General features: G+C 32.5%; 2 pseudogenes; both read left to right on the forward strand.

Annotated features, from left to right (window-relative positions):
- Positions 1 to 210: 210 nt before the first annotated feature.
- LOC143049493 (uncharacterized) lies at positions 211 to 1218 on the forward strand (annotated as a pseudogene).
- Positions 1219 to 3896: 2678 nt separating this feature from the next.
- Positions 3897 to 5435, forward strand: LOC143049168 (uncharacterized; annotated as a pseudogene).
- The last annotated feature ends 8221 nt before the right edge of the window (positions 5436 to 13656 follow it).

Here is a 13656-nt window from a genome sequence, read left to right on the forward strand (position 1 = left end):
CTTTTATGAGATGGTTATTGTAAATAGAGCTTTCTTACAAATTGATGAAAGGTACGTACGCTTGACGAATCATACGTAAGACTCGTTTTAGGGATCCTTTATTTTGATACATTTAAATTAAATATATTTAATAATAGTACGATAGCACATGTATTTGTTTTGGTAAAACACGTGTGTTTGTTTATTGTTTACACCAACACGTGTTTTTAGAATACCTGTAATGTTTACAATATATTCCATTGGACAATATTTTGTCGCATTGCGACTTAAAAAAAGGTATTCTAGGTATCGTATGATTTTGGCTCGTGTTTCTCGTGCTTGTTGTTTGATATAAATTAAATGGAATTTATAATGTTATTATTCGAAGTTCTGCCTTACGCTGGTTAGCATACGCCGTACTTCTGCATTGCCTGTATTACCACAATGACAGACCACCGTTCCGAAGACGAAGACGAATTGTTACTACACGAGTCCTCAACTCCTTCAGTTCTTAACAGAGAAGCAGCACTTTCTAGTTTGCCATTACCAGTACCGTCGACAGCAACCCAACAAAGAGCACCACAGCCACAGATAAGTGACGGCACATTTCAACTGTTTACGTCGTACTTCGATTCTAAGATTTCAGCACTGAACAACGAGTTAGTGTCGGGCAACGACTCCCTAGCCACCAAGTTGAGAAAGGAAGCTTCAGTGAAACTAAAGAGTGAAGGTAACCAAATCCAATTTACTTTCAATTCCGAAGTCCTCGCTGACCTACACAAGCTGCAAAAACGTCTTTTGCAGGAAGATTTCGTTTCTATCAATTTAATTTCTGGACTTATATAAAAGTTAAACAAAAGAAATAAGCTCATCAGATTAGCCGATAAATCTCCTGCTGGTTGGACCACAGTTCGTGAGTACGAGAGTGACGAAATAGCATCAGATTCCGATGACGAGAAAAGACTACATCAAGCTGAAAGCAGAGCACTCAAAACCATCAAGGAGAAGACGAGTCGTACAAAACCTTACACTAAGCCTTCAGCTACTGTTTCCAGACCTCCTACTAATACTACTGATATGTCTCATCAACAGTACAACCAGCCCTTTCGGAGGAACAGTCGCCGTGAGGCGACTTCCTATGACATGTGCTATGAAAGCCACCAGTTTGGTCACTGGAGGACAAACTGTCCCAATAGAAGCAGCAAGCAATTTACAACAAGAAACAACCCAGCCACATAAGATAACAGATAAGTATCTTAATTTAGTAGATGAATATTTGATGCATGGGCACATGAATATACTTTTAGAACATGTTAAGTATTTTGATAAAGTTGATTTTTCAAAATTGGCCAAAGATGTCAAAAGTAGTTTATCGAAAAATGTAGCATTTTGGGAGCACATTGGAGCAAGCAAATTTATTATTGATACTATAAAATCAGGGTATATGATTCCTTTTGTGAGTTTACCACCCCGTATGAAATTCCACAATAATAAATCTGCAGTTGATAATACTGATTTTGTAAACGAAGCTGTTCTCGAACTTTCGAAAAACGGATGCGTACACGAAGTACCATTCCAGCCTTTTGTAGTAAATCCATTAAGTGTTGCCATTCAAAAGTCAGGGAAAAAGAGATTGATATTAGATCTATCTGAATTGAACGTATACATTTTGAAAAATAAAATAAAATTCGAAGATTGGAAAGTCGCTCAGCAATTTTTTAAGAAAGATATATACCTGATAAAATTTGATTTAATATCTGAATATTTTCATTTGGATATCTGCAAAGAGCAACATACATATTTAGGTTTCTCTTGGAACGGAAAGTTTTATTGTTTTTCAGTTTTAGCTTTTGGTTTAAGTTCAGCGCCTTACATTTTTACAAAATGTTTACGACCCATGGTTAAATACTGGCGTGAAAATGGTGTAGATACAGTGCTTTATCTAGATGATGGTTTAAGTATGTCAGAAGGTTATTCAGAATGTAAAAATATATCTGAATTCATAAAGTCCTCATTAGAATTAGCTGGGTCTTTGATAAATGAACAAAAATCTATCTTTGATCCAGTTCAACGCTTGGAATGGCTCGGATTAATTTGGGATTCGGTAAACTTTAGTTTAGCAGTGTCCGAACGTAGATTAAACGATGCAAAAGAATCGCTTGACAATATTTTGAAAAAAAATTCCCATTATAAGCGCTCGTCAGTTAGCACAGTCCACAGGTAGAATTATTTCTATGTCCCCAGTTATGGGAAATGTCACTAGCCTGATGACGAGGCATTTATATTTTGCAATTGAGAACAGAAAGTCATGGGATAGTATTTTAGATATTGTTTACACTGAGTGTGTATTAGCAGAGTTGAGATTTTGGTCAGACAGTTTGACCAATCTTAATCAGAAGAAATTTGTGAATGACACCTTACCGAACATAGTGGTGTATTCAGATGCTAGTAATGTAGCCGCAGGTGCTTTTACTGTATAAGTGAATGAAAAAGTTTTTCATTCCACATGGAGTGAATATGAGAAAAACATGAGTTCGACTTGGCGAGAACTAAGGGCTATTCAATTAGCTTTGTATTCATTTAAATCTGTTTTAAAAAATAGTACTGTTAAATGGCACACAGATAATCAAAACTGTGTAAAAATAATCAATAGAGGTAGCACAAAAATGCATTTACAGTGTTTCGCATATGACATTTTTAAATTTTGTTCAAAGGAACGAGTCATTGTACAACCAATATGGGTACCTAGATCAGAAAATTGTAGAGCTGATTTTTTGTCTAAAATGATAGATATAGATGACTGGCAAACATCTCCGGAGTTTTTCGAATTCATGGATAATCTATGGGGTCCTTATACCGTTGATAGATTTGCCAATTTTGCTAATTCAAAATTGAAGCGATTTAATTCAAAATTTTGGAATCCCGGGAGCGAAGCTATTGATGCATTTACACAAAATTGGAAAAATGAAAATAATTGGATAGTACCTCCAATTGATTTAGTTTCTAAAAGTATGAACCATTTAGTACTATGTAAAGCAGAAGGTACCCTGATAGTATCAAAATGGCCGTCCTCATCGTTTTGGACTTTATTATTTAGAAAAAAACATGGAATTTCGTCATTATGTATTGGAAGTAATTGAATTTTCAAGTGAGCAATGCATATTTCTTCAAGGGAACAACAAGAATTCCATTTCTGGCTCAAAGAAATTTAATTCTGATATTTTAGCAGTTAAGCTAAGTACAATATGTAAATAAATGTTTTTGATTTTCTGTGATATACACATGAAACACGTTGACAAGGCTATAGAATGATAGCGAGGTCTTTTTTTAGAAATTTGACAAGGCTATAGTACAGAGCAAGGTCAGAAATGATTATATATGAAATGCATGTGTCATGTATATACTTTTTTATTTACTATTTGTTTGAATTTTTACATTTTTCAGATATTTTCAGCGTTGGTAGGTGGTCATCAGACACTCTTACACAACACCAGCACCTACAAAATTTAGCAAAGTGTCTTCCAGAGTTTTGTCTACAATCCAGAGCTGAAAATACGCGAAAGAAGTACAGGTACGCCTTTAACAATTTCTGTAGATGGTGTAATTCGTTTAATCTTAACTCTTTACCAGCATCAGACTACGATGTTTCGTTATACTGGATTCATTTATGTAAAAAACACAAATCTGCATCTGTTGTTGAAGGAGCTTACTATGCAATTAGTTGGTCACATAAACTAGCCGGATTTGCCGATCCTTGTAATTCTTTTTTATGTACATCTATTAAAGAGGGAGTTCATAGGTCAATCGGACATTACATTGTAAAAAAGAAAGAGCCTATTACACCTGAAATTCTATACCAGATTGTACAAAAATACGGTAACAAATTCAGCAATTCAAATCATAGAAGAATCGCTTGTATGTGTCTTACAAGTTATGCAGGATTTCTAAGATTTTCCGAACTTGTTAAATTGAAAAGATCAGATATACAGTTTTATTCTACTTATGTGTTTTTATTTATCGAAAAAAGTAAGACTGACCAACACAGAGAAGGTAGTAGAGTATTGATTGCGAAGACTAGTTCTATAACATGTCCGGTATCTATGTTACACACATATTTATCACAAGCTAACATAGCAATCGATTCTAATGAATTCATTTTTAGAGCAGTATCTTTCCGTTAGAAAACCAACACTTATGCATTAAGGGGAAATGTTCCTCTATCTTATACAAGGGCGAGAGAGTTGTTGTTAGACGCTCTTGGATCTTTAGGTCTAGAAAAATCTAATTTTGGTCTACACAGTTTGAGAGCAGGTGGTGCGACGGCTGCAGCCTCTGCTGGTATAAATGACAGGTTATTAAAGAAACATGGAAGATGGGTTTCTGAAACTGCAAAAGATGGGTATGTTCAGGAAAACATATCAGAAAAATTAACAGTTTCTAAAAACCTTGGTATATGACCCCCCTTTTTCTTTCTTTGTTACTTTCGAAAGTATGCTACCCTCACAAGGAGAGCTCATTTCTGATACATGTGTTGAGTTTTTTTGTATAAATAATTTATGTTCGTTTAAGTCTGGCGAATTAGAACATAAAGCCATGGAACCATTACCCTACATGTATCGACACTTATTAAATAAGATTTTTCTATAGATATGTAGGATTTCGGGACGTATGAAAGGCGGCTACAGGCTACAGTACAATACCACCAGGTGGAAATAGATAACTCTTTAAAATATCCTAAATACAGGGTAGTCAGAAGAAAAAAATGCCCCTCAAAACTAAAAAAAATGTGTTTCAACCCCCCTTCCCCCACTCTTCAAAATAACATTACCTTTTTTAACATTTAAGATATCACAAAATCTGTTTTTTCTAGATTTATTTCACATACCTTTTTCAAAACATTGTAGCATCATTGTTTTGCAAATCTCGAAATTCCACGTTGACAATTTACTGATAATCTACTATAAAAAATAAAAACAAATGTGAATCTTGCCGTTAAATTTAGACTTATGTACTTCAATAATGCCATCTAAATTTTAATCGTGAAACTCGTGCTTAAACTATTCCCGCGAAAATGTGTGTACTCGTGGTTTACGTAAGTAACGTATCGGACGTAAGTGTATTAGACTCTATTTTTCTTTGTTTTCTTATATTAAAAGCGTGTATATCTTTCGATATGCTTATTTTTGAAAGATAAATTCGATTTAGAAAAGCATTCTGTTTTACCGGAAAAAAACAAAGACTCTAAATTGTTATTGTGGAAATGAAATACGCGCTCCCTTTACGTTCGTTCGTACCTTTTGTCAATTTGTAAAAAAACTCTACTAGGAGTATATGCATGTATTACATTATATTAATATGATTTTTTCCTCTTTTGTAGATAGGTTTTGATTGTGTTACCGTATATTACTGTGCTATTGTTACTGTATGATTGGATTGGTAGTGTGCCTGAATTTATAGTGAAGGACTTTAGTTTGAGAATCATATTAACACGTCGCGAAAACGATAAAGTGCAACTTTCAACTTATACTACCCATATTCAAGCTTCATTAAGGTATTGTTCATATAAAAACAAAATCTTAGAACTTTTTTCAAGTAAAATAAGCAAAACATTTGAAAATAAAGACATTAAATAAACAATTAAATGCAGTTAATACAGTCATGCATAAGGTATATATAACACTCAGAAACGTGTCCTTCCCCAAAACGTGTCTGATTCCCCCAAAAGTGTCCGCATGATGTTACTGAACTGCAAAACATGTCAAAGCTGTAAAACAGCGCCAAAGCATGTCATTTGTATAAACGCCAAAACGTGTCAATTTTTAATAAACACCCAAACGTGTCCAATCCCCCTAATGTGTCCATATTTTAATTTTTTACTGGAAATGTCATTCGTGTCAATATTATAAGTACGCAGGTTATTTGGTTATTGCTTTTTCATTAACGTATACTCATTTTGCTATTTCATTAAAAAATAGAAAATAACTTTAGGTCTTTTTTTTAAACCGGCAGAATAACCTGGGTAAAAGTGGGGACGTTCGTTAAGCTATGTCGGATGTAACTGTAAGCAGCCATGCTCAGTTAAATTGTAGATATAAAATCAGATACCTAGTCTAGGGAGAATTTCCCATTTACTGCGCAATTCTAACAGAAGTCATAAAAATATCGTTTTTACTCGCTCTTGAATTTTTTAAATTAAAATCCCAACCAGAGCTAATCCCGAATAACCGTAAACATTTAGGTCCAATCCTCAATTTCTGGTATGGTAATAGAACCTATCTACTGTAAAAAAAAAAAAGAAGATGTGGTGTGAGATAACATGACACAGAAACTAACAACTATAGATCACCATACCGCCTTCAACAATGAGTAAAGCCAATCGATGACCGCATAAACATCTATAAAAGGTACCGAAAGGACACATGTATTGTTGCTATTATAATATCGTTTAAATAATGCATGAAATATTTGACACTGGACGTTATGTCTCTTGTTCGTGTGTCTTTAGTGATACTCGAAACCTATAATGTATTAAAAAAAAACTAACAACCAGATTATAATTTGAAGAGCTTTTACAATACCAGACTGAGAGTTGAAAAAAGGAAGTCAATTCTACTGAAAGCCCGCCATGCAAAAATCGGATTAATATAAAAGCATCATCGGAGTTTATTAGTACAAATGATTTACATAGTAAACGATTAATTCAACTGTACAAAAATTATTTGTATGCTCGCTCATAATGAGCATGACATACTTGCAACTGGCCAATAAGCAAATACAGTCAAAAGTTAATCCATATGTTACAGATGAATTTACAATTATGATCATCATTTATAACCGGCTTTGAACAAACGAATGCTAATAAATGACCCCTCTATCAACTGTGTCCCCCATCATAGAATAGCCGTAAACGTTATTTCATTTGGAAAATGAGTGTATTAATGCTAAAAGACGTGAGACGTTCTGGCGTGTAATAGTGGACACGTTTGGCGAATAACAGTTATCGGACACGTTTGGGGATATTGAATATTACGGACACGTTTGGGGGAAATAGACACGTTTTGGGGGAATCGGACTCGTTTGGGAGGAAGGACACGTTTGGGAGTGTTACATATATACATGTACTATGGTTAGTCGAGGAGGACAGAGGAACAGATTGTTTCTTATATAGATATAGGAAGATGTGGTGTGAGTGCCAATGAGACATCTCTCCATCCAAATAACAATTTAAAAAAGTAAACCATTTAAGGTCAATGTATGTATATAACTATTTAAAAAAATTAGCCTTTGATCTTACTGAATGATAATTTCCTTTCTCAGTCCAGTAGAGTAATATTAAAAATTATCGCTATAAGCTAAGGACACGCGTGCCGTTTTCAAGGAAATTACCGACGTCGTCATAGGTAAAACAGCAATAAACAGATTATCATTGGTCATCTAATAAAGGCAATAGTAGTATACCGCTGTTCAAAAATCCATAAATCGATAGAGAAAAAACACTTCCGGGTTACAAAGTTAAACTGTGGGAAACGTATCAAATATAAGGGAACTACCACACAACAGAGACACAACACCGAAATGTATCACACACAGAAACGAACTATAATGTAACAATGGCCGTTTTCCTGACTTGGTACAGGTCATTTTATGAAAAATGGTTAGTTGAACCTGGTTGTGTGGCATGCCAAACATCCCACTTTAATGGCATTATAACATTAAAATGACAACATTACACGATAGGGTAACAGTAAATAAACAGATAAATGGGAGAAAATATAGGATAGAGAAACAAACGAATAATAGCCATCAAAAGGTAACAGGTTACAAATATTTGTATACGCCAGACGCGCGCTACGTCCACAAAAAACTATGCGCAGATGTAAACAGTTAGAGGAGCCAAAACAACTACACAGTTGAAGATCGTCGAGGACCAAAAGTTCAAAAAAATTGTGAGGCCAGGGTTATCCACCTTGGACAAAAAACATTTTTAAATGGATTAATGTTCGATTTAAAATTTTCGATTTAAACATTGATTAATTTTTTCACTTTCAAGGTACCTACTCAAGCAGGAAAATCAATCCCGTTGTGGTGACCAACGATATTATAGTATTATTTAAAATACATTTAAAAAAATCCAATATGCATTTAAAAACATTTTCCCACATTCGCATGATGCAAAAGGTGACTATATTGCAAAATATGTAATTATTTACGATCTACCAAAAATGGGAACAACAAAAAACGTATTCGATCCTTAGCTATGTTGTTCCATTGTAAATGTAAATAATGATAAAAACGATCTGGAAATTTGAATGGTAATCGGAAATAAAGTAAATATTAAGTTATTTTAAAAAATTATTTTGTAAGTCGGGAAATTAAATGTTAATGATGTAAATGAAATTATCCTTCACAATAAGAACGTTAACGAAGCATGAATTATACAAATATGCATTTCTTGATTAAAAGTTAAATTTCTATCTGAATCCAATGTATGTGATTAAAATTTCATCTGAGTTACCTCCTGTAGACCAGACAGTAAGTTAACTGTACATTAATGGTGAATGCAGCTTTTATAATTGATTTTAATGTTTAACTCTATCCCATTCTAAATGATCTTGAATTTTATGTTTTCACATATATGTTGTTCATGTCCGTGATTACGCAAAACATTGCTAACGTTGTTTCCTGTATTTTGAAGTTGTGTGATAGTGACGTGAGAGGGGGATGGATGTGTTGACGAATGAACACGATAGCTGAAATGGTTTGAACTGTTGGAGTGTATGCCGTGTGTTTTGTATTCTATGTAACGTCTGTATAATACATGCAGTATGCATATATTTCTACAAAGATGGTGTTTATTTATAAATTAGGAATGCTTGGAATTCTACGTTTACAAAATATATACATGTATGCATTTATTGTACATTACAAACGTGTATTAAGTATCAACAGTCTCGTTTAGACTAAAAATGAATATACCGGAAAATATATTAGGAATATTTGATTAACAATTTTTACACCATATGTCCATGACTTACGAGTAATTGATTGAATTTAACCGTTCTATGTCTGCTGATCCCCGTTAAAATGCCGTCGATTTTAATGACAAGTAACGTCGGTATAATAGAGATACATGTTTTCATGCGTTAACTATAAATTGTCTGCGAAAACATAAGTTCGTACTGTATATTGTAGAAAAATATGGAAAAGGAGAAAGCTCGGCGAACATTGCATTTCTCTCGTATTTAGATTTAAGCTTATGCAAATAAATGTTGCATATTCCGACAAGAACGAATTAGGGATTTTAAATTTTCAGACAAATGTAATGGAGGTTGTAACATTAGAGTGAACGGCAATCTACACCAATTATCCAAATATTCAATACGCTCCGAATTTTTAAAAATTCATTTTACATGAAATATAATATTAGCAAAACATAAATTACCTTTATAGCAAATTATTACTTGGTTGGACTTGTTAATTTAGAAACAATTACTTCCGTCTACCGGTAAATTGTGAAGCCTATCACATATGTTATACCTTAGCATAATATATCATAATAGCTTTTGCAAAAAGACTTTTTAAAATCTCGATGTTTTAATACTTCTAATAATTATCTTACCCTTTGGACCATCACACTTTAGCGTGATACACCATCGTACTTTAGCGAACAAACAACCAACTCACTTTAGCGTGAGGCACCATCGTACTTTATCGTAGACAATCGCACTTTAAGGTGACCATCGCACTTTAGAGTACCATCGCACTCTAGAGTCCTACATATATTTCCAAACTCATTCGATATTCAAGAGCTTGCAGCTCTTACTCAGACTTTGTAAAACGTCATCAGTGTCTGAGTAGAAAGTTGATGAACCAGGGGTATGTCTAAAAAAGTTCATCGGAAGGTACCAAGACATGGTTGATAAATATTCCGTATCAACTTCAAAAATAATACATGATGGTCTTGATGTATAGATTCTGCGTACTGATGTTGTTTATCATCTTAACAACGTGTTTTATTGTTTTTTCATTTGTCTTTGTTCTATTATTTTTATTACTTTTACTGTTGGATTGTTTTATGTGATATCCATTTAACGTGGCTCGGTACTTAAACATCCCGTCAATGTGTTTGTATTGTCTTTCGTTTTTTTGCTGGGGTGTTTTGTATAAGCGACCTTTTGTATTTCTTTGGTTCTTATAACGTGACTCTGTACTTTAAAAGATCCGTCAGTATGATATTGTTCTATTTTAAGTCATAATGATATATTTCTATTATGAATTACAAAATTCGTTGAACCACAAACGTCAAAATTATTCAATCGCGTAGTGGAGTGAACTATTAGTGGATTCTTATAAATTCTATATAACTTTTGGAATATTTTAAATCACGGACCTTTTCTGAAGTCAATTCTTACATACTTTTGAATTTTAACTCTGTATGCTAACATTGCCTATGTGATATTTTAAAATTGTGTGTATATACATTGAACGACAAATATATGTGACGTATAAAATTTTCTGACGTCAGACACGTGCATCAATGATTGTGTTTGTAGATAGATGTTTTTGTGTTCTGATAAATTGTTCCTTTTAAAATTGTTACACGATGATGACTGCTGTACCTATATTTTGACTATTCTATTTAGTATGTCTGTTTAGTTCACGCATCATTATAAATATGGCGGAATTTGATGAGACTGTCATCAAAGTGAGAGAGTTATCGCTATAAGACCAGGTTTAATCCCCCATTTTCTACATTTGAAATTGCCTCTTCCAATAGATATAGGAAGATGTCGTGTGAGTGCCAACCAAGTCAGGAATTTGACAGTTCTTGCCCATTCGTTATTAATGAGTTTTGTTATTTGATTTTGCCATGTGATAATGGACTTTCCGATTGGATTTTCTTCTGAGTTCAGTATTTTCGTGTTTTTACTTTTTCAACGGAATTTAAAACAAATGTTGCCTAGCATATAAGGCTTGACTTTAGACTTTGGTGTTTTCAAAATGACCGCCGTTACCATAGAAACAGCACAATTAAAGAAAAACCAACATGTCAAAAGTTTTAAAACCCAACAGATAGATGTGTTGTCATGCATAAATCAGAATCCACTAATGGAAAATTTCAAAATGGCTGCTGTTTAGTAGCAATTGGCGGACCAGGGTGACATCCGCTATTGCTTGCAATGAAAATTCTAGTTAAACTTGTGGTTTTTTTTTCATTTCATTATTTCATTAATGTTGAATTTACTTTATTTTTATATTCTTTTTATTAATTTTATATTTGAATTTCGTTTTGTATACAAACCTTAAAACTTACTTTTGTTTTGATTACTATGATAATTGATTTATTGATATAAATCTGTTACAATTATTTATTAATACCTTATTGCTACAACTTTCACAAGCAAGGTACCCTGATTTATAAATATCATTACGAACAGGGTGTAAAAAGGTAAGTTTTTCTTGATATTATTTGTCAATTACACACTTTAATACAAATATATATAAATGCAACTCCTTTAAATTGGTATTTACGTATTTTATTCCATTTATATATACAAACTATATGAAAAATATGTTACTCGTTAAGAAAAATCGTATGTGTTTCCAGTGTGATCAAATAATTATAACCTGACATGATTGAAGAATACTATTATACTGCATGCGTTGATCTTAAAATAAGTATAATTAAAGGATCTTTTTGTCGGTGTTAATCTTAAACTTGCATGCGTTGTATGTCATTTAATAGATATTTTAGTTATCAATCTTTAAGTTATGTTTCACAACCACATAAATCTAGCATATTTTACAGAAATATTTGAAATGGGCGAATTAGTTTACATTTGCCTTCTTTCACGTGTCTGTTTACTTCAAAGTATAATTCAAATTCGTTTCTAAAATATTGTATATGCCAGCAGATTTCGTTTTTTTATGATGTGTAAAATGATTTGTATATTGAGAAACCTATAAAAAGATGATGAGATTCATCTCATAATAATGTCAGTCTCCAATTTTGTTTTCAAAGAATATATTTTTAGGGATATTTTCTTTCGAAATAACTATGACTTTAATTTTTCCTGATATTTCATTCCAAAGTCTTTTACAAATTTACAATCGTTACTATATGTTAATAATTCTTAAAGCACACTCTTGGGTATCTGATATTTTCATTTTGAAATGATTTTCTTGGTTTTGTCCTATATAGCTAAACAAATTCAATCTATAGACTTTAGTTAAGAAAAAGAGATGTGATATGATTGCCAATATGACAACTCTCCACATTAAACCAAATGACACAGAAATTAACAGCTCTCTTGTGAGTAAAAAAAAAAGAAACCTTATGAAAAAATATAGTTACATATGAAATATGTTACTGTCGTAAAATAATCATTTTCGCATGGATAAACTGTTTACTTGTTCTATTCCTAACATTCTGAATCTGCAGTCGGAATGAATGAGACAACTATCCAGGTATATACTGAAAATAAAATGTGAAATTGTGTTATTGTTTTAACAAATTTAAAGTTAAAGCAAACACTCTTTGCTGCATTTAATCGTTTTTGATCATATCTATTAATTTGTACCTTCATTATTTTTAATTCAGTGATCCGGTTAGGTAGACACATGTAAAATGTGCATTGAAACATAATTTAGTGTGGGTTTATATTACTTGTGAAATCACTTGGGTATATTAGTCGATAGAAAGGATGACAAGAATCATTGATTCTATTACGTTAATTTCAAAATGGGCAATAGATAGAATTGCATAACTTTAATTTATTTATATAACTTTAATCATCAAAACCAATTATCATGTTGTACCAATACGTCAGTATAAATAAAATATGGTTAAGTTTGCAAACAATGCATTTTAGCAAGGTTTGTAAAATATTTTTATAGACTAAAGTGATTTTTTCATTTTAATTAGTGCGTGCCACTAAACAGTGCACTTGATCTGTTATTAACCAAATTGATTAGTTGTTTGTAACATATCTCAAAATTCGGACCCACATCTATATTGTGCACACACAAAAATGAAAATAAGAATGAACTTATGAAATATAGTTTTATTTTGCCACATTTTTATGTAAGGCAACTCATCATAGATACCAGGATTAAATTTTATACTTACGCCAGACGAGCATTTTGTCTACTTAAGACTCATCAGTGACGCTCGCATAAAAAATGTTCAAATGTCCAAATGAAGTTCAAAGTTGAAGAGCATTAAGGACAAATATTCCTAAAAAAATTACCAAATACAGCTAAGGTAATATCACACCCAATGCATATACAATTGAAATTACGAAACAATCAGAGTAACTTAATTTCAACAATGGGTTGTATATACAGAAGAGTTGTAGCAAATGTTTTAATTAATTTCAATTGATGTGACTTTAACTATACTTTTTATGTTTTGGAATATTTTTTTTTTGGTATTTTGAAGTTACTCTGTGAGTTTTGCTCTGACTTTGGGTAAATATTTTAACCCTATTGACCACCTGTATGAAAGCGATATTATTAAGACATATGAAGTATTCCGGTCATGATTTGGTGAAATTCAGTATGTCAGAAAACATATGACATTTGTATAAATATAATTAGAGATTATCGTTTATCATCTCAACGAAATTGATTTTCTCGCTTGAGCCAGTACGGCGAATGTGAGAAAACCAATCTAGT

The sequence above is a fragment of the Mytilus galloprovincialis genome, chromosome 10 (assembly GCF_965363235.1).
Source record: "Mytilus galloprovincialis chromosome 10, xbMytGall1.hap1.1, whole genome shotgun sequence".
NCBI lineage: Eukaryota > Metazoa > Mollusca > Bivalvia > Mytilida > Mytilidae > Mytilus > Mytilus galloprovincialis.